The sequence below is a fragment of the Heliangelus exortis genome, chromosome 5, assembly GCF_036169615.1.
Source record: "Heliangelus exortis chromosome 5, bHelExo1.hap1, whole genome shotgun sequence".
NCBI lineage: Eukaryota > Metazoa > Chordata > Aves > Apodiformes > Trochilidae > Heliangelus > Heliangelus exortis.
The window spans coordinates 33,481,047-33,502,890 of record NC_092426.1 but is presented as its reverse complement, the minus strand read 5'-3'; the positions used below and the strand labels follow the sequence as shown (position 1 = coordinate 33,502,890).

Genomic DNA, 21,844 nt, shown 5'->3' with positions numbered 1-21,844 from the left:
GCCAGAAGGAAAGGGCTGGCCTGTGTGCTGGTGCCTGATGTGCCTTCTGTCCCAGGGCAGGGAGAAGCACCCACAAGTAGAAGACACCCATTGTCCCATGTAAGGTGGCATGGCTGAGTGTGCCACGGTGCATTTTACAGGTTGCACTTACAGCTTTTATTGTGGGGTAAGTGGACACCTCTAGTGACTCTTGCTGCTTCTCACGTACTGTTACAGCCATGGATGCTTACTGTGGGCTTCTTGTAAGAAGACTGGGTCAATGCCTCTGGGCTGCAGGCATTAGATGTCACTTACTTTTTGGTTTTGAAGTCGTGTGACTCTAGTGCTATACCCCTTCAGCATACCCATCTGTCTTTGGAAACTGCAGCCAGTGGGTATGGCTGGCTGTGCCAGTTGCTTCTTGGTAAGGAATAACTTAATGACTTTGATCTGCAGAGCTCCAGGTGGCTCAAATCTCACAGCAATAGCTGCCTCCCTCCTTCCTAATTCCTGTCACAGGTGTAGGTGTCTCAGTGACTGCACAGGCTATTCTCTAGCTATGGATTATATGTGGCATTTGCAATGAAACATCTTCAGTTCTGCCATCGGGGGCCGTAGAAATAGAAGCTGCCTCATTTCCTGAACTTCACTGTAGGTGAGGAGTGCAAAGTCAAATAGGATTTCTTTGCTGTTGCTGTTGCTGTTTTTAAAGGCAGTGGGAACTTTATAATATAGTTTTGGCCAACCTTTGCTCGCTTGTACATAGGTGTGGTGTGCCAGGTTGCAAATAAAAAAATGCCATTAAAAAAAAAAAAAAAGAAAAAAAAGAAAAAAAAAAAAGAAAAACAACCCTGAAATTCCTGACAGAATTTGCCTCAGCAGCATAGTCATGAAATTGGGAAGCAGAAAGGGAAAGAACTTGGAGAAGTGGAGAACAGCAGAAATACACCTGGAGGACTGTTACAAGCTTGCTCAAATTTTCGGTCTGTACTGCTGCTGTGCAAAGAGGGCAATGGTCTGTGAATGGGACTTGTAGTTGCTGTTACAAATCATGTCAGGATGACTGGGCACTGCCACAGCAGGTGGGACATGGTGGTGGGCAAGAAATGATGGTGTCACCATTAGAGGTAGGGAGCAAGGGAAGAACTAGAGGTAAGTCCACACAGTATGGGGATTGCATGGTTGAGAGGGAATCTCCAATCTGAAGACTTCTTAAATAGTGGTGTTTAAATAGGGTATGTATAGTGTATAGGTAGGGTATATATATATAGGTGTTTGTATAGGATATAGGGTAGAGAACTGGGTCTCCCCAGTGGGGCTCAGAAGCAGTGGCATTGAAGGGAAGGTCTGGATGGTGTAGCCTGCTGGAGTACTGTCTGATGACTATGCCCAAGGTTATGAATAACTATTAAGATGCAGTAATACATGTGAAAACCACAGCATGCCCTTTACACTTGCTAATTGCTGCAATTTGTGTGGCCTGAGTTGGGAAAAGCTGGCGTGTGCTTGAGCCTGGAGAGAGCTTTGGGAGAAGGTGCAGCGGTCAGTGTATGAGCAGAGAGGCTTCTAGCTGTAGTGCTGGAGGTGTTGCAGGGGCTGGAGGCTGCAGACGTGTCTAGCACTGGAACAAAATCATAGCCCCAGTACTTGCCTGGGACGGGGAGAGGGCCCTGTGTTTGAGAGAGGCTCCGCACGCCCTCTGCTACAGCAGCTGTGGGGAGACAAACATGGAGCTGTGTGGTGTTGCATGTACCCTGCAGTGTGGCTGGGGAGGCACCTATTGCTGTGGGAGGTGGTGTGGTGAGTGACCAGACACTCTGGTTACAGGCAAAACTGGTGAGTGAAAACAGGCAGAAAAAAAGTTAGAGTGAAGAACGGTGCCTTCCTTACCAGGGCCCCACAGAACAGGGGTCAGGAGGAAAAGAAGCAAAGCTACTGTTGGGAAGGAGTTTAGCTGGGAGGAAGGGGTAACATCCGTCACAGAGGGTCTTTCTGGGTCTGGGAACACTTGGGAGGTGGAGTGAGACTGGCTTGGTGGGAACACTGCAAGCGTCTGTCAGGAACTCATTGAACAGCCCTTGTGCTTCGGGCCAAGTTCAGCCCAAAACTTGAGAAGATGATTCTGCCTGGTGATGTAAAATGTCCTTTGTCTGGAGACTCTCTGGCCCACTAAGCAGCGCCTGTTCCTCACAAAGCCGACGCTTATTCCCTAGAATACTTCCAGCGAAAAGAAAAAAAATTCCTCTAAGACACTCTAAACCAATACCTGCTGTGACTAAGCCCTGTGGGCAGCTCCGCAGCTGATTTATATCCTCCCCCTCTAAACTGAAGGGGTTAGAGTGGAAACAGACACCGCGTTAAACATAGCCGAGGGCGGGCGGCAAGGGGAGCGCTGGAGCGGGCGGGAGGAAGCGGGGCTGCGGGGGGTTGCAGGGGGTTGCGGGGGGTTGCAGGGGGTTGCGGAGCTGCGGGGCCGGGGGTTGCGGGGCGGGCGCTGCCGGGCGTGACGCCGGTTCGGGTTTCCTCGGAGGCAGAACAGGCTGCCTCCTCCCTTTGGCTGGGGCAGCTTTATGGGCTCGTCTGGCTTTATTATGCTGCAAATGTTTTGAATGCCACATCTTAATTTCCAGAGAGGCTTTGCTTAACTTTTGCTGCTTGCACCCCCTCCCCCTCCCTGGGTTTGATTTTTTTTTTTTTTTTTACTACTTCTGCCTTAACTTCTTCTTTTTGACCGGGTTTTGGTCAAACCTGCCATTTTCTGAGCAGGCAGAGGACCGGAGTTCTCCTTGCCTGGGCTCCAGCTGCACATTAATCTCCTTTCATAGTTTCATTTTATGGCCACCCACTACCCCCACCACATTAACTTAGTCAACACATGGAAGTGAAATTTTTCCATGCAGGATCATGCGGATTGTGAGGCTGTGTGGAGCACGTGACTGCCAGCTCCTGAGTTTTCTTACACCTCTGAGTGGAAGGAAGTTTCCTCATCCCATACATATGTGAGCGGTTGTTGGTGTCATGTGCAAAGTTCTAACAACTGGAATCAGTGGGAACATTTCAGGGATTGGTATTTCGCAGCGTATTTAAAGTCCTGCAGCACCAGCCAGGTAGAAGCAAAGCAGTAGGTATGGTATGTTTGCTGTTACCTTCACTGCTACCAGACCACTGGGCTGGCAAACGAGCCAGTCAACCATTTCACAGTGCAGTCACTGTGTCTCTGCAGGGTTTATCTCAGTGCCCAGGAGGACAGAAGGTACAGGAGATGACAATACTTGACAAAGGTAGAGGGAGTCTGCTTGGCCCATGCAGTAGATTCACGCCTTTCATGTCTAGGCCTAGGAGGACTTTAGAGGTATTCTGAGCACTTGGCAAACGTAACTTTACCTATTCCATAGGTTTTAAAACCCTATTAGATATACAACTGCTAAATGAACGGGATTGTCTGGCAGTGGCATAGTATCAAAGAAAGAGCTGCAAAAATAATTTAGGCCTCCTGATACTTTTTCTCCTGTCTTAGTCTCCAGGCAACAACAAATATTTCTCCTGAATACTCTGGATAAGCAGATGCCAACGTTGATTCACAGGAAAAGGATGTAGCCACGCAAGCCATAGAAATGTTGTTTGGGATGGTAGCCACGGCCCCTGAGGAGACATTAAGCAATATGGAACAAGCACCAGTGAAGTTATTTCTTGAAGCTCTTGCTGTGTTAGCTATAGAGAAATTTCTTGAGGAGTCGCATGTGAGAGCTGTCATTATTTACCTTGCTAACAGCTGCATGGAGAGTGTATTCTGTGTTTCACAGCTCTGGAGATGCTGCAGAAGCTTTTGGACATTAGGAAAGTCACAGTTTACTGAGATTCCAGTCACAAGAAATGAGGAAGGGCTCATTCAATGCTGACATCAGAGTGCTAAAGGTGCACTTTTGCTTGGAAAAAGTATGGCACTGAACATGTGCAAAGAGGCTCACTGCTTCTTTTCTTGTAGCCCCAGATCTTGTGTGCTCTGTTTACAATTGATTTTACTCATGATTAGACTTAAAAATTACCATGGGATTGAAAAACTGAGAATAAATCTAATTCACCTCTTCTTCAGGGTGCCTTAGCAAAAGATCTAGGGGAGGTGCAGAAAATAATTTTCCTCTAAATTTAGGTAATGTGGCTTTGGATTCACAGACTGAATCTGCTGACCAACATATTTTCCTTCTGGCATTTTTCTGATCAGAAAAACACTTTCGATGTGGATGAAAACAGAACTGGAGATGTTTTTGAAATGTTTTGCTTCAAAAGCAAGCAGTTCTTAAGAGCTGGAGCTGGTGGAGGCCAGGGATCTCATGATGAAGCCCAGAGACAGGCAGACGTGGGGTTATCAGTGTATCATCCAGGTTGGCAGGGACTTCCAGGGAGTCATCCAGACCTTCACTCTTAACTGTGACAGAACTGACCTCATTATCCCCAAACCACCTCTCAGGCACTGAGAGTTGTCTAGTGATAGCCTTGAACATCTCCTGCACTCATGTGTCCACAGCATTCCCTTGTCAGGGAGTTTCAGTGCTCAGGCTATTTTAACCTCTCTATATGTAGCCTAATAGATAATCTAAATGTCTCCAGCAGATGTCTGTGGCCATTAACTTTGTGCCCATCTTTTTCAGTTAATGAGACTGGAGCCCATCTCCCAGGTGAAGCCCCTGCAGAATGGCAGGTGTGGTTTCTGCAGCCTGATCCCAGAGCATCTGCTTTTCTAAATCTTTCCTCTCCTTTCTTTCTTCTTATGCTTACTGAAAACCATGATGCCCTAAACGCATCCTGGACTTTCATTTTTGGACTAGTTCTGCTCTTACTGATGCTGCCCTGCCCCTGGCTCCTGTGGAGCCAAATAAAGCTGCTGTTGCCAGGCTGGGGCAGCCCGATTCCCCAGTCAGCATGCTTGGAGGAAGCGGTGCTCCTGTCCTTCAGTTTTCCTTCCTGAAGGAGAGACACTCATCCCTGTACATAAATTACAGCATTTAACAGTGGTCATAAAATTATCCAGCCTTAAAAAAATGCAGCTCTAGAGTTTGGCCCCATAATGTCCCTGATCAGCTCATTTCCAATGGACATAGATCCAGTGGGAAAAGAAACTGTTTCTTCTTGGTCATCACAAATGTTCATCTCCCTTTTTTATCAGCAGCTGGAACTCCTGGATTCCTAGTCTTGGCCAGTACAGACAAGTACAGCAAGCCTTTCACCTTGTGCTGCTTCACCATTCTGAAAACTCTGTCAAAACATTTAAATCAAATAAATCATTCACTGTCCCTCACCAGCAGTGACAAAGGAGTGATGATCTTCTTTCAGGGATGTTGGACCACCTCTGGGTGTACTGCAAGTAAAATATTTTCTCAAACATCTGTCTAGCCTGGATGCTGAAACGCAAGCTGGCTGATCTTATGAATGGCTCTTGACCTGTTTTAGGTTTTCAGCAGTGAGAATCTGGTTTCCAGTTGTGGTAAAGAAAGAGGACAGTTTAGATTCCTAATGTATCCAAAGGAAAATTTAAAAAAGGCAATAAAAACTTAGTTTCTAAAAACATAAACTGTGAATCTAAATATCCATAAAAGAGCAAATGAGCTGGACAGCCAGCAGGATCAGATAGAGACCATTTCAGCAATGGGACCTGCACTTTATTTCTGTCAGCAAGTTGGGTGAGATGGTACAGACTATTGGGTCCTTCTTACTCCTGACTCCAAAAGGGAAGGGTAACCTCTAATGCTGTTTCCCATCATGTCACTGGTTTATTGTCCATAAAAAACCTTCACCCTTTGGGCCATGCTATTTATTTCCTCCAACAAGGAAAAGATGATTGACCCATGGCATGTTTATTATGTCACCTCTATCTGCTCTTCCACGGTTTTTTCCTTATTCAGTGTATGCCTGTGTCATCACAAGCAACATGATTAGCTATCAAAACCATGTGAGCTGATAAGCCCATAACTCTGTCCTACAAGCAATTAGACCTTCAGCACCCCAGGAAAGTGAGCGGAGGAAGGCATGAGGTGCAGGTAGGCAAACTCAGGGAGCATGAAACAGGGTTTCTGGTTTGGTTCAGCTGCAAAGCACACTCGATGCTTTCTTTGCAGCACTGCAGGCAACATGAGATGGGCTTTCAAACGCGTGACAGGCAGCAGCCACCTCTCTGGAGAGGACTGGTGCTTTGGCGTGGGCAGCCCCACTGTGGGCAGGAGCAGGCTGCCAGCAAATGAGGATCAGGTTGCTCATTTTGCTTCCTAATTGTGTCTCCTCCTTCTGCCTCCAGCCCTGCCCTCCACCCACCGTTTTTAAGCATCCACTCTCTGGGCCGGAGGCTGTAACTTGCCACCCACTCTAGGGGGCTCTTTTCTTTACCTGCACCTTCCTCCGGGGAAAGGCGGAGTAGCAAGGTGAGTGCTGGGTCTCCCTCTAGACCAGAGGATTCATATTTCACCCAAGATGTAGACAAGCCACTTGTCTCCTGGCCTTGTAGGTTGCCAGCCCTACTGTGTGTCAGAGACCATCAGGGCCGTGTCAGGAGAGAAGCTGGAAGCCCACCAGGCTTCCCCATCCTGCTGCAGTGAGGAGCTCTGCTCCTGCGAGGTGCCCTCCTCTGGCTTTGCCTCCCTTGTCCTTTTCAGGGCTAGGGCCTCATGTCCTTTATGTGCTAAAAAAGCTTTTAATGAGTTACTTTCTAAAAGGCCTGAAAAAGTGTAAAGGCTGTGCTGAGTTCATCTCCTCTGGGGGATGGAAAAAACCCCACGCCCTTGCATTGCAGTCAGCACTGTCCTACCCGACCTCTCCCCCTCACTTGCTAAGGCCATGGGCTGCTATGTCCCTCACAGACAGCACAGAGCATGTGTTTGCTGGGTCTGTATTTTGCTGTCACATTAACACAGAGATGCTGTACCTCCCAACTGGGTCCTAGAGGATTTATTTAGGTAGTGAAATGGGCTCTTCTTCATTAAAAACTGGTACACAGTGGGGTTCAAGATGATGATTTGTATAATTAGGATTTTGAAAAAGTACATTATTTGCTTTTCCCTGGTACATAGATATTAACTGTGAAAAGGCCATAGCTGTCAGGAGTGTGGTTTACTTCAGTTTTTGCACATCTATTCTGTGGGGTCTGGTAGGATCAGGACTACCATGAGTCTTATCCATGGCCAACTGTGAGGGGCAACTGTGGATCCAGCCTGTTGCCCTGCTCTAAGTGAAATGCAAAAAGAAAACAAGAAACATGAATGCTAAAAAGGTAAAACCCAGTCCAGCTCCAGGTAAAGGACATGTACAAACTCCTTTTCAGTGCTGATACTTAGGACAGAATTTTTCCTGGACTCTTATCCTTTTGCATGCTAGTAAACCAAACCATAATATTCAATATAAAATGAACCAGGAGAGGAAAAAACCACAATTCAGGACTCAGCATCTGAGCAGTGTGGAAACAAATGCTGATGGGGGATGGAGCCTTCAAATCCAGCCAAGGGTCCCTAGGTCACAGGCTGTGCTGGGTTTTGGGTGCATCCCAAATGCAGTGAGGGAGTACTAGATTAAACCAGGAAAAAATCTGCTCCAGGAACTGCCTGTAATTTATCCAGCTCTGAACAGCTGTTTCAGGTCCTGCTTTTACCCTCTTTGTAAAAGGTTACATAAAAATTTCAAAGAAGAGAGTGAAATGAAGATCAGGAAAAGAATTGAAGAGTCCCAAACAAACATGGTTTTGATAGAAGAACTGGATTTTTTAAACTGTCTGTTTGGCCTTCCTGGCTGTCAGCAGTCTGTTGTGTGCTGAAGGGAGAGGACAGTGTAGTGGAAATACCTATAAAGCAGCGAGAGCCTTACCGAGGCACTGCACCAGGAAACACACAGGGCTTTCTTGGCTACCTCATGCACGATACTATGGTTAAACCCTACAGCATGCCTCATCATAACATCTGCCTTATCAGCTTCACTATCTGATGACAACAGCAGCCCTCAGGAGACCAGACTGACATCATCCAAAACCTCAGTAGTTCAGAGCAAAGGCTGAAGTATGCAGCTAGGCTGCAAGCTGTGCTTGACTGTGTTGATCTGTTTGTACTCTGAACTTGCAGGCACATTGCTAGGGGAAGAGGAGTATAAAATCAAGCCAAACAGCTTTTTTAGAATGCTTCTCATAGGCTAGCCTGCTATTTTGCAAATGAATGCAGCAAGCAGAAGAGGGTTTTGTCCTCAGCAAGTGGAAAAAGTTGGCTCCACAGCTCTCTGCAGCTTTGAGAGGGAGGAAAAAAGCCCAAATCAAAAACCCTGTCACTGCTTGGAGGAGGAAAGGATGACATTGGTTGTCTGGCATGGAGTCCCATTACCAGCTGATCCAGATTTGGTTGTATGTGGCTGTGAGGTTTTGGGTTATTCCATACCAGAGCCAGGGACTAGTTGTTGATCCAACTGGACCTCTGAGTCTCCAGTTCCTAAGCTTCGGGATGGATTGTTCACAGTCACCTTGCTCTTCTCCTTGTCTGGTTAGTGCTAGTTCAGTGTGGCAGAGCATGCTGGCTCTGGCCTCCTGGTCTCCTTTCTTTCATGTAAGATTAGGGGAATTTCTGCAGTCACAGAAAATTAATTAGGCTCTTCTTGTGTAATATTCACCAGGCTGCTCTGGTTTTAATTTGCTCTCCCTGTCCCTCTCTTTAAAACACCTTCTCTCATTTATGTCAGCATAGATTTACCACACCCCACTTATTTCAGACCTGGATGGCACCATGGAAAAAGATTACCAGCCTTTTGGAGCCGCTGCTTTATGTCTTGGACAAAAGACTATCACATGGAGCCATACTCATTCAGGAACTGCTTTTGTATTTGTACAGCACCTAGCACAAGTGACCCTACTCCTGCTTAGCTTTGGCTGTACTACAGAACTGTTCTTAAAAACCAACAACCCAACCCGGCTTTTAGTGTTTGGTTTGGGTTTTTTAACTGCAGTGTAAGCTTTCAGATGGAAATGAAGCTGTATTCAAATGCTGAACACATGCATAGCTGCAAGAGAAGGGCCATCCAGCACATGGATGCTAAGTGTCCTTTTCCAGCCCCTATTCAGACCCAGGGCCCACCTCCCGGGGCAGCGCAAGGTGCTGTGACCCTGGGCAGGAGGAGCAAACCTTTGAGTATGTTGAAATGTCTGCATCTGTTGGATGGACTGGGGGAACTGGAGAGGGTGGGCTGTGGAGAAGTGGCTACCACAAAGGTCAAGGTCTCTGCTTGGACAAAATCCACATCACACCTGTGATTCTGTGATCCCCCTGCACAGGAAAGAGAGGTGGCACTGGGACTGGACACTAGGACCTGCACTGTACCCACAGTCCTCTCCTTGTATTTGCCCAAACGAAGTTAGTCCCCTGAGAGGATAGCTGGAGAGATGGTGCAAGCTGACATGCCTGATGGAGGCTTGTGTGATGTCCTCTCCCCCTGCCCCATACTCTCAGGACAGGCAGCAGAGCAGGCAGGACACCACCAGGAGACCCTGGGACCTGGCTTGCCAAAGGGGCCTCCACCCTCCAGGGCAGTCATTGCATCCTCACTGTGGTCTGGCTGCTCTCATAAACTGGTTTCTTACCCTCCCATCATGCCTGCTTATCTCCAGCAGTGGTGGGGACAGGATGACTAACCAGCCAGATTGCCAGCGTGTGCTACCTCATCAGTGTGCAGAGGTTTTGTTGTTGTCACGGTACATAGCATGCTGAGAGTAGGTGCCTGGGAATGCCTTGGTGGATGTCTGCTTTTGTCATGCTCCTGAAGAGAAGTATAAAACAAACGTTAGCTGAAGCTTACCAAAGATGTCTCCTGGCCCCCCCACAAAGCAAGGCTGGAACTTCAAGGAAGAGATGTGCTGGAAAATTGGCCCTTTAAATGGCTATAAATCTTTTCTGCTGCCAAAGGATTGGAAACTGCTGAAAAAAAATTTAAAAGATAATTTATTTTTTTTACTGACTCGGTGAAGGCCTGGCTCAGAGGAAGGACTGGAAAAGAGATCTGGTGTAAATAAGACCTGCCCTTTCAGATGGAGTGTTAGATAAATCCAGCTGTGTTGTGGGACTCTGGGAAGCCTCCCAGGACAACTGTAGTGAGCTTAAAAGTGTTTTTTTGAGGCACAGTGTTATTCTGTATTTGGTTCAACATATTTGTTAGTCTTTACAAACTTTAAAGAACACTGAGAATGCAATGTGCCATAGGGGGAAGGCTTAGAGAAAGACTTGATTAGAAGATGAATTAATTTTAAAATGTCTTCTCCTACAATGCTCTTTAAAATATTCATCCTCCAAAGCCCACTTGGTTTTCTTCTGCTTGATGTATACATCCCTGATACTCACCTGGCCCTGCAATATTATTTAGTTAGTGGTTTGGTTGCTTCACTCTCATTCTTGCTAAAAATATTATTTAAGAAGCCCAAACAAACAACTTCAAAATAAACAGCACAGTGGAAGGTGTTTGAGATGGGGGCTTTGTAAGAAATACAGGTGGAGTTTTTCAGGTTTTGACACAGTTTCTGGTCCTACTTTCCTGAAGAGGAAGAAGGGCCTTTGAATGGCTCTTGAGAAATATGCTGATGGTCTGAGCTGATGGTCTGAGTACCCACATCACCAGCTCCCCATGACAATTGCCACCGATTGACCACTTGCTGGCTGTCTCGGGAGCAGCCAGGAATGGATGAGTCACGGCAACTGAATTCCCCACAACTGAATTCCCCATCACCCTGCCTGGCCAGACCCTCCGAAGGAGCTCCATTCACAACAGAGAAGGAAAGTTAGCCCGTTTTTTTTTTTTTTTTTTTCCACCACACCGTGAAACATTGCTCTAACAAAGCTCTTCTCCTTCCACGGACGTCAGGGCAGCATTTTTCACGAGTGTTACCTGCACAATGTCATACTAAGAGAACAATCTCGAATTCTGCTGGGCACATTATTTTTTGTAGATAATTGACTCCGTGCTACTTCAGGCCAGCAAAAAATGTATTGTATTTGCAAATAGCTTTAGCTGAAAATGCTCAAAACCATTGTCATGTTTAGGTACAGCAGTATCTAATTGCTGGCTTTAATTTTACTATGATTTTTTTAAAGAAAATCTGGTCTATTAATAATTTCTAAATAAAATAACCCTCTTGGAAAAAAAAAATTAGAAAGAAAAAGAAATTAACAGATTAAGCTCTGGGTGCTTTCCTGAATAGAAGATTACTATTTGGGGAGAAAAAGCAGGTTCTTTTCAATGAGGAAACTCAGTTCTTTTTATTTGAGATGTGCCTGGAACATTAATCAATTATTCACACAGCTCTGCTCCTGCAGCTCATACCAATGAACTCAAACAGGGAGGTATTCAGAATTTCCCCTGAGGTATTCTCAAGTGAAATATAATATATTTAAAAGTGTGAGTTCAAAAAAGTTAAAGGAATTTCTTTTCTTGACACCAGTTGCATAGTGGGAGAAAGAAGCCTGAGTCCTGCCTGAACACCAGCCCTTTCCCTTCAAAGGAGCTTTTCTGCTCCTGGTAGCCCAGCACACAGGATGTGTAGGTCAGGCACATGCTGTCAGGCATCCCTCCTGGCACAGCTGGCCAGGTGGCTGCCTGGCATCTTTGGGGATGAGCCACAGCCACCCACAACACCCGCCTCCTTCTCCTTCCCTCCTGGTCCTTGGTCCTTCCACCTGCACCAGGAATCACCCTCCCCTCCGAGGTGCTCCCTGGGGCCTTTTCCCTGAGGTTTCCATGTCACTCAGAGTCACAGAGCAAGGGGTGGTCACGGCTCCAGCTGCAATCTTCAGTGCTGGAGTCCATCCTGGCTTTTGTGCCGTGACGGGATCCAGTGGAAGGTGCCAGAAGCCAAAGGGCTGAGTTACTGCTGAGCTGCTCTCTGTGAGTCAGCACCAGTCACAGGTTTCCAGCTCACATGGCTGTGACGTGAGGCTGCACTGATGCACTCACATTAAATGAAGGGTCAGAGAAATGAGAGCTGCAATAGGAATTGCACCTTGTGTACAGCAGCAAAGCCAAGCACAGAGATCACCAGGAACCCTCAGTGCGGATGCCCCCGCATCACCTTGGCCTGGTCCTCACTCCTGCTTTTAAAATGGGGTGGAGGGGGAATGTCATGGCCCCTGCCAGTTTTCCCTTGTGGGAAAGGCATTCCTGACCTGCACACTGGGTATCATTTTAGCTGCAGGCTCTGGGAGAAGTGTCACCAGCACGGTGGTGCGGTGCCTACGCCTGTCTGCAGTGGGAGGGACTGGTGACACCTTGGCCACCGGTGACACCTCAGCCACCGCCCCACTTCTCCCTGCATCAGGGTTTTGGGAGCTGTGCCACCCCAGGGCACAAAGAAACACTTTTGCAAGCCCAGCTCTCTTGGTGGAAGTTGTTTCTCTGCTGCAGCAGTGAGACTTGGGCTGCCAGGGCAGGGGACGTGTTGTGGCACATCTGGGGACACCGTGTCCTTTGTCGGGGTGAGTGGGCTGTGCTGGGCTCAGCTGTCAGGCACACTCTGTCCTTTGTTTCCGTTTCAAGATGATGATATTTGGATGAAAGTAGGGCGTCTGCCTGGCATAGAGCCAAAGACGTACTGGATAAGACCAACAGGCCATCTGATCTGGGAATCTTTATCTGTCAGTGGCCAAGCCCGGGTGCTTCCAAAGAATGCTTTAAGCCTCCCTGGAGTTGTGCAACGTTATCTCATGGAGGGTGCTGGGAAAATGGTGACTTAACCTGGGAAAGTGCAGAGAAAGATGATGCAAATGTTTAACAAAGGGCACTCCGGGAATCCTTCTGGTGGAAAGGGCCTTGCCATGCCACAGTTTTGCAAAGCTGCCCTTTTCCCAAGCTGGCAGATGCTTCTTCCTGAGGTCACATCTTAAACCCTCTTGGAGATGGCAGTACCTCTGTCCAAGGGGTCACCTGCTTGGGAGCACACGATGCCCCAGGACATATGCTGATGGCTCCCAAGCTCCTGGCTGCAGGTTTGGGTGTTGGTTGCTTCCAATGAATAACTCTCCCACAGCTGCTTTTAATGAGCACCTGACTCTCCCTCTCCATACTGTCACGGCAGCTTGCACCAGAATTCTTTGCACTAGAGTCCCCTTGATAGAAAAGAGGAGCAGATCTCTGCAGGGGCACATCCTGGTGTCCTATGCTGCTTCTGAAGCCAAATTTTGAAGATACTGAAGTTTGGGGGGGGAGGGGGCGGAATCCGAGTTTGCTTCCCTAGGACAAGGGGGAAGAACTGAAAGGGATCTCAGTTGGAAGTGCCATCTGACTGGTGTCCTACTGAATCCAACGTTGTCTTACTGCAGAAATTGAAAAAATTTGTTAATTGGATTTTGGGTAATCCATAACCTTGGACAGGTTATTCTTTACTCAAGAAAACCGTAAATAAATGCAGTTATTCTGAAGCACTGACTAGGTAAGCAGTGCTAAGAGAAGTTCCTCTGAATGGTGCTGTGGGGTGGTGGTTCACTGTAAAGGAAATGGGGCTAGAGCCAGGTTCTGTTCTACACAGCAGGGGGGACCAGTGTGAAAAATGGATCAAATTATATTCAGCTCCCTTAAGAACTTTGGAAGCATGTTGAGGTTTTGAATGGGTTTGTCCCTCCCTGTGTAAGCCAAACTAACAGATACAGATGCAAACAGATAATATCTTTGGGTGCTAAAAGAAAATATTTTAGTATAAGAGGGTAATCAAGTCCATATTGGATCAAATTATTGTTTTTTTCTAGGAATCATTGATAGAAGAGAATTAAAAAAACAACAAAGAAACCCCCCATGCAACAGTACTTCACAAAATCCCAGAAGTAACAGAAAATACCAAAGAATAGATCACATAAAAAGCTCGGGTTTATTTCTGGATAACTAGATAAGATGATCTGCACACAGCTATTAACTTGTGGGTAGATCTGTAACCCTCTGCTAACAGTAACCACATTAATTACTCTTAGAGTAACTGCAGAGCAGCAGAGCAGAGGTGATGCACCACTTACACCCAACCTATGCCTTATTTCAAGTGCAAGTGGTAGCTGGCTGGTGGGTCGGCCCTAATAGCTCGACAGCAGAGGTGCAAATCTGCTTGCTTCTCTAGTTTGCATGTAGCAGTTTGAAAGGCACTGAAGGCAATTGCAGCCGTCTGGCCTGCATGTGCATGAGCTGTGCATTTGATGAGTGTACATCTTGTTAAGATAGGCTAAAACTGAAAGCATGTGGGGAAAATGAACTCGAGAGGGTTCCTGGCAGTGTTTCTGCTGCAAGCTGGTTATTTGAATCAGCAGCTTGTGATGCTTAATGTAAACAAATTGTGAGAAACATCATTGCTCTAAGGACTGAGCTGGGTAGCTCCAATAGGAAGAAATGCCCAAGGGCATTTTAAATAACTTTACACCATTTTTCAGAGGTAGCAGGTCCTTGTCTGTTTGTCACAGGCTGACCGAGGTGGCCGGGACAACAAATGGACAAAAATGGAACCTGTAATGCTGGCATGGGCAGCCTGTGTGGAGCACAAGCTTCATGTGGCACCTGCCCCAACCAGGTGGCTGCACAGCCCTTGTCCGACCTCAGAGCATCCCTGTAACACTCATCTTGGTTCCCCTTCCACCATGCCAGGAGGAGAGGTCTGCCTTTGCCAGCAGTGCCCTCCTCTGCTTGAGACCCAGGCTCCGAAGCAGCAGGATGGGCAGTGGGAATCAAACCCAACCTCCTTGGCCCCCTGGGGTGTTCCTGTCCTCCCTTCCTCATGGTCAGAAACTGTTAATCATCCTGAACTGCTTACTGGTTTTTCTGATCCTAGGCAGGGCTTTAACTTGGCCTTCCTAGAGGTGAAAGCACAATGTCTTACTGTAACTCATTTTACCCGCCAATCCTATCCTGAACTTAACAATATTTTAATCACAAAATCCAACCTCAAAACCCACAGAATTTTCAGTTACTGTATTTCATCACCACACAGCTGAAAACAACTTTTTTTTTTTCAACCACCCTTGTTTTTCTAAAGTGAATCACAAACCATAGAACTTAACAGACGAAAGAGACCCAAAGACAAATTCTCTCTCAATAGCCCTGGTGTATATAAGGAATAATGTAATTAGAGTAAAAAATAGCATTTCTCCACAGTCACAGGGGTATAACAGAGTTTCAGGAGTCAGCCTCCCCGTCATTAAGTCAGATAGTTCATCTTAAACAAGCCAAAAAGCACTGTTGCCTACAAAATACCGGTGGTGCTTATCACTCAGTCCTTTTTTAATTAGCCCAAGGAAGGGATCCCTTACCTTTTCCCCAGAAGGCGGTTGGACTCGAATCGATTTTATCACTGTTCTCTATGTCCTGGTAAGTGGTCTGCTGCTCACTTTGCTGCTGCTCTTGGCTGTGCCCCTTTGAATCACTGGGTATTGCCCATCAGGAAAACGCTAACCATCAGGGGTGCTCTGTGCTGCACCTCAGCATACAATAGTGTCCAGCTTCCCCCGGGAAGACTGTTCGGTGCTTTTCACTCCGGAAAATTGGTGAGAAAACCAGGATATTTGAATTTAAACGCCCAGAAAAAGGCTACAGGATAGTCAAGGGAGAAAGCCTGATCTTCAGGCTGTCACTCCCAAGCAATAGCCACCTCTTTTTTGTTTTTATTTTTTCCCCCATGGTGTTTATACTCTGGAAGAATCAAGGGCATTTCGCAAGCTGACAAGATGTTTACAGTTCCCAGCCTCCGAGGGAGCCTCTGCCTACAGGTATGCTGGGATAATGGCACCTTGGTAAATGCTTGGTACTTGTGCTGATGAAGGGGAGGGCACCAGGGACCTCAGCCTCATTGACACCAAAGCAAATCTGAATTACTCCAGATTTAAAGCTATCTACCTAACGGCAGAAGTCTGGTCTTCAAGACCCGCTGATGCTTAGTTAAAACATGAGCATAAGCACTGCTGTAGTAAATCTGCATAAAAAACTGGGCTGGGGAAGCTTCAGGAAACATCCTGGGTGATTAGTGGCATTTAAGGAGGCCAGGAACAGGTTGGTCCCTGTGTTAGACATTGCCCAAGGTTGGTACCATTGGTGGCAGTCGCCCTGCCTGGGGCTACTCCGGTGGGGCCAGGCCAGAGCCACCTCGCCCCTCTCCAGTGGTCCCTGGAGGGCAGGACAGATCCAGCACAGGGCAAGTGGTGCAATCAGACTCTTAATGGGAGCTGATTTACTTCCAGTCATGTCTGGAAGGGAGGGAGTGACATGCTTTGTGTCCTGATCAACTTCATGCATCTTCCTATTTGGAGGTTTGCAAAATTAGAGTTCATAGAGCCTTCCCCAGCCCCTTCCCTGAAAGCTACACCCACATTTTTCTCATGTATGACTCACTGTTAAAACAAAACGTTTCTCCAGCTAGAGTTTTTTCTATGCTATGTATTAGAAACAGCTGAACAACTGCCTTAATATCAGGCTTCTCGGGTGACAGAGCAAGCCTGACTGTGCCTGCAAACATGAACATGCACACGTGTACATGTGCTTCATCTATTTTTAATTTGAGTTTCTCTTTTGTCCTTTCCACTCCTTTTCCTTTCAGGTTCTCGTATTTGTTTTATATTTGTCCTTCTCTCCCTGTCTTCTGCGTGTGTAAAGTGCAGATATCTGCAAACACTGGCATTCATCTTTCAAAACGATGGTATGAAGAGTAATATAAAATGACCTCATCCATTCCTTCACAGATAAACAGAAGGAAGGCAATGGAGTTCTTTCATATGATACAAGAGAGTTAAACCAGATCAGTTTAAATGAAACAAAGGAAAAGATCAGATGAAATAACAGGAAAAGCATCCTCAGTCTGTCAGATTGAGGAATAATTTGTTTCTCATGGGCAGTGGCTGAACTGGACAGTTTGCCCATGATTTTTTTGGGAGTGATAATGCTTGTCTGTGCACAGAGTGAGGTGTGTCTTCATCATTTTGATGTGTGCAGCTCTGAAACCAGCAACACAGGAGGCCACGGGGGCAGAGATGTCAGAAATGGTACGAGGTTTCCTGAGGTGATGAAAAGGCCACCTGGGAGGTTGTGAAGGAAAATTCCAATGACTGCATGCAATATGTGGAAGAAGCAAACAAGAGGCCTGAGGTTAAGGCACATTCACATGTGAAGGTTGCTCACCTTTAGGTTAGTCCCCTGTGTAGTTTGGACATTTAGCCCTTTTTCAAAAATTACACTTTGGGGTTAAAATGAAGGACTCAGAAGTGAAAAAAAAATGCATATACTTAGGCAAGTGTCCTGCAGAGAAAGCCAGATTTCTTGGGGAAGTCAAAAAGGTAAGGAGATCTGCTCTGGAAAACTAACCCACAGCAGCCATTTAGCCCTAAGGAGTCCTGCATCATCCTTGGGACATGATGCTGAGTTTGTGCATGTCTCCATTCAGCCTGGCCTCTGCCATCCCTGGGGCTGCTGGCCACGGTGGGGAGGCAAGGTTGGCAGGTGCAGAGGAGGGTGTCACCCCATGCTGGCATGGCTGCCAGGGCTGCCCATGCTGCCCAGCTGCCCTGGCCCCACTCTCACAGTGCATGGAGGTGGGAAAACAGAATTAATCAGCTCGCTGTGGCCCTTTGGCTGCAGGCTGAGCAGGTCAGGAGCAGCCCTTTTCCTCCTGCTCAGCCTGTGAGCAACTTCTGATGGCAATTAACAACTCAACAGGCTGAACAGGTAGGGCAAGTGTGGCAGCAGAGCAAGTTCCTCTCACACCCCACTACCCACAACACCTGGGCTGAAGTCTCTACTTGAATGAAAGTGCAAGTGTTAGGCGTGGTTATATGAATTATGTACAAAAAGTTTAATGTGTTCAAGGGTACAGCCTCAACTGGCAGCTGACAGCCATGAATGAGCCTTGGGGCCAGCCCAAGACATCTTCCACTCAAGTGGATAGAGGGATGGTGTTTTGTTGGCACTGGGAAGAGGATGAGGTCCTTCATGGCCAGCCAAGGAGAGATTAGTCTAATGATGTAATGCTGCTTGTAACTGCCTGTTCAGCCTTAATTCATCTCTTTTGTGGGCATGCATTATGGCACAGTCTGTAATTACACGATACACATACTACTTGCTCTGCAAGACACCCGCCTCATTGGGAAGCACAGGGAAGGAAAGGGCAGAGGGGCTCTCTTCAGACCCTGCAGTCTGTTCTGTGCCACAGGACACTGCTCTGCAAAATCCTTCCTGTGGGGCCTCAGACAAGAGAGTGCTGTAACACGTGGGTGTAGTGACATGAGGCAACCAGGTGCCACTAATTGCCAGGTAGTGGGCTTGACCTCGTGCTAAGCCCACCTGTGCCTGATTAGGGCAGGGCCCTACTGCGCATGAGCAGGATTAGGGGGCCAATAAAAGCTCACACCTGGGGAAGCCAGGGGGCTGGTTGAGCCACCTTTGGAGCAGTAGCACCGATCCAGGCTGGTCAGAGCACCATTCCTGAGATTCTACTGGGACACCTGGTTGGACCTTGGAGCGCCGCATCCGTAGAAGAGGTTTGTCTTGCTGCACGTGGGTGGCAGGGACTGAGTTAAGGCTTCACCAGCAGCATAAGCCTATTTTTCTAAATATAGGAGCCTGGTTTTGCAATCTGAGTTGTGAGCATAGCTGTATGTAAGGGGCAGTCAACAGCAATGATGACTTTACATTTAAACTTCCTATACATCCTATCCGGATCCTAGCTGCAGGAGGTATGAAAATCCTTTGGCTTGCCTGCTGAGGCATGGTGGCACACCTATCTGCTGGCAGCAGCACACCAGATTGCTGTTGGCAGCAGCATCAGTTAAAACAAAAGGTTTTATCTCCCAGATCTGACACCACAAGTTTGCTCTGCTTCTAGCTATCTTTCCAATCTCACCTTCTGCTTCATTTAACATGCTCCAGAGGCTCTGCTGGTTTGGCTTCCAGCATCCCCTAAGTAGGCAGCTCAAAGGCTGGCCAAGGATCCTTTTGCCCACTGACAAATATGAGACTTGAATTGATGAAGAATATGGAAGGAAATTCTGAAGCAGTGGAAAATGTAATACAGGGGAACAGGGCGAATTTAGAGGGAAATGGACACATGAGCTTGGTAGTGGCAGGAAGTGTAGGGAGAGATGATGCAGGAAAGGAGCTGCAGAGGATCTAGAGGGTCAGAAGGAAAGAGAATATCCAGAGCAGAAAGGAAAGGGTAGGATGTGAGAGTTACAAGCAGGAAAAACAGAGGAAAACCAAAACAAAACAGAGGAAACAAGGAAAGCTGCTCAATTAGGAGATGAAAGCAGGAAAGATCATACCAGAAAGAAAGGCTTTGGATGCATTCTCCCTGCTCTGCCTCCTGGGTGTTATACCCTGCTTCATCTCTGGGCCCCAGAGGGTCACCCTGGCCAGGTCTCAGCGTGTTTCTGTGGGGACTGACCAGGAAGGGACAAGGTGTGATGGCCGCACAGTGCTGCAGCCAAGCCATTGCTCCTGGCAGGGCTCTCTGACCTCTCTAGCACCCCTTTCCCAGCCCTGCAGCCCTTAGGCCAGCTCCCTTGCACTGGTGTTCCTGTCATTTTGGTACATCAGCCACTGCAACCCAGTCACTTGTCTGGGATCTCTCAGTAGGAGGGTCAGTAAACCCACACACTGAGGGACAGTGGCTTGGTGCTAGGGGCTCCCAAAAGACAAATACCCTGATGTGTAAAATGAACAAGTGGAATCAGAGAACCATGGAATTATTGAGGCTGGAAAAGACCTCTGAGATCATCAAGTCCAGCCTATGAGCTAACACTGTCATGTCAGCCAGACCATGGCACTGAGTGGCACATCCAGCCTTTCCTTAAACACCTCCAGGAATGGTGACTTCACTACTTCCCTGGGCAGTCCATTCCAATGCCCGATAACCCTCTCTGTAAGGAATTGTTTTCTTGTGTCCAACCTAAATCTCCCCTGGCACAGATTCAGGCCATGCCCTCTCCTGTCACTCGGGGCCTGGGAGAGGATCCCCACCCCCACCTGACTACAACCTCCCTTCAGGTGGTTGTAGAGAGTGATAAGGTTCCCCCTGAGTCTCCTCTTCTCCAGGCTGAACAACCCCATCTCCCTCAGTCTCTCTTTATAAGACTTTCCCCCTGGTCCCTTCACCAGCCTCATTGCTCTTCTCTGGACCTTCTCCAGAACCTTAATGTCCTTCTTGAAGTGAGGGGCCCAGAACTGTACACAGTACTTGAGGTGAGGCCTCACCAGTGCTGAATACAGGTGGAGAATTACATCCCTTGTCCTGCTGGCCACACTATTCCTGATACCAGCCAGGATGCCATTGGCTTTCCAGGCCCCCTGGTCACACTGCTGGCTCATGTTCAATCGATTGTCAGCCAGTACTCCCAGGTCCCTCTCTTCTCTGGCTACTCCAGCCACTCGTCCCCCCAGCCAGTAGCACTGCATGGGGTTATTGTGGCCAAAGTGTAGGACTCTGCACTAGGTCTTGTTGAATTTCATATTGTTGGCCTTGGCCCATTGACCCAGCCTGTCCAGGTCCTTCTGCAGCATCTTCCTACCCTCTGGCAGATCAACACTTCACCTCAGTTTGGTGTAAATTCCCCTAGGAATTTACTAACCGTGTGATAAAAACTGAGTCTGATCTCCTGCAAGGGTGTCTGGGCTGGAAAATATGTTGAAAGAGCATCTTCCTCCTCAGTGAATCTTCTTTGGGCCTGGACTTTGTCTGCTACAGGGATGGAGTAATCCCATTGACATCACTGAGCTGACGTGGGTCTCAGACTGGTGCATGTGGCTTGTGAAATAGGTCAGAGCTGTGTGCTCAGAGGTGCAGCTCTGAGTTTAGTGATAAAAAAGGTGCTTTTGCAGCTGTTTCCTCTCATGAGCCTTGCAGAGCTCCCCAGCTGGTAGAGGGCTAGTGGGTGAGATGCTCCAGGCTCCAGGCATGGCTCAGGGATGGGTGCTGCTCGGGTTTCCTTTAACAACTCTCTGCCTGGGCAAGCAGTTTCCACAGGTCTCTGACAGAAAAATGCTGATTTTGTTGATGTGCCACCTTTCCTGTGGGTGAAAGTGAGATGAAGCACTATGTTCCTGATGTTGTAGGGCCTGCATCACAATTTTTTTGGTTTGGGCATAAAGCAGCTGAGGACTCAGTATGGTAGTAGTTGTGACCACTGATCAGCTGTTTGATTTCACACCCTATTTTTTATACTGCAGTGCAAGAGATGATTGTTATTCTTCTAGTCCCATGTGAGTGCTTGACTTTCTACAAATGCTTCCCATTGGAGATGTGAAATGAAGTGTTGTCCTCAGAGCTGTGTTAATGCCCAAAGCTGGGTCTGCTGTGCCGTTGTGCAGAGGGTAATTCTGAGCACTCACTGTGCTGCTGGTGTCCAGCACATTGCTTTGGGACTTTTGGAGTCATGCAAGCTGTTTATTAACAACCCACAGATGGATCCCTTCCCTTCACACAGCAGTGCTGGTACACTCCACACCCCACCCATCACACCTAATAGCTCTGTGGAAGCAATTACTGAAAGAGAAAACGAAACAAAGACACAACCCTAACCCCCAGGGAATTTGGCGGAGTTCCGCATCCCGGGTGGGAGCAACTGGGCAGCTGACTTCCAGCATCCCAGGTGATGGATGCAATGTCAGTGGAAGGGCCCTACACACCTCTGTGTGCTGCTGGGCAGAGAGGGCAGGGGCAAGTAGCCACAGGGGCAGCTCTGGAAGCCACACGCAAGAAATGCACCTCAATGTATGTGTGTTGTGTGAAGTGGTGACTGCATTCTGCTCTCAGTGCCCCTTTGATGCTGGGAAGGAGTGGTCTGCTTTCCCAGCTAAAGGCTCTGGGGTTTGCCTGTGGGCTAAGTGGAAATAGGAGAAGGTGGAAGCAAGAAGGAGC

The 21,844-nt window shown here is 47.6% G+C and overlaps 1 long non-coding RNA gene across 3 annotated transcripts in view; it reads left to right on the top strand.

Moving 5' to 3' along the window:
- The window catches only part of LOC139796444 (uncharacterized), a 97,589-nt gene that overhangs the window by 37,492 nt on the left and 38,253 nt on the right, over positions 1-21,844 (top strand). The window contains exon 1 of one of the 3 annotated variants that reach the window (XR_011726000.1): positions 299-634. The exons of the other annotated variants lie outside the window; for them this stretch is intronic. This is a non-coding gene — a long non-coding RNA (uncharacterized lncRNA). Of the gene's footprint in view, positions 1-298; positions 635-21,844 lie in introns of those variants that run through there. 3 annotated transcript variants of the gene reach the window in all.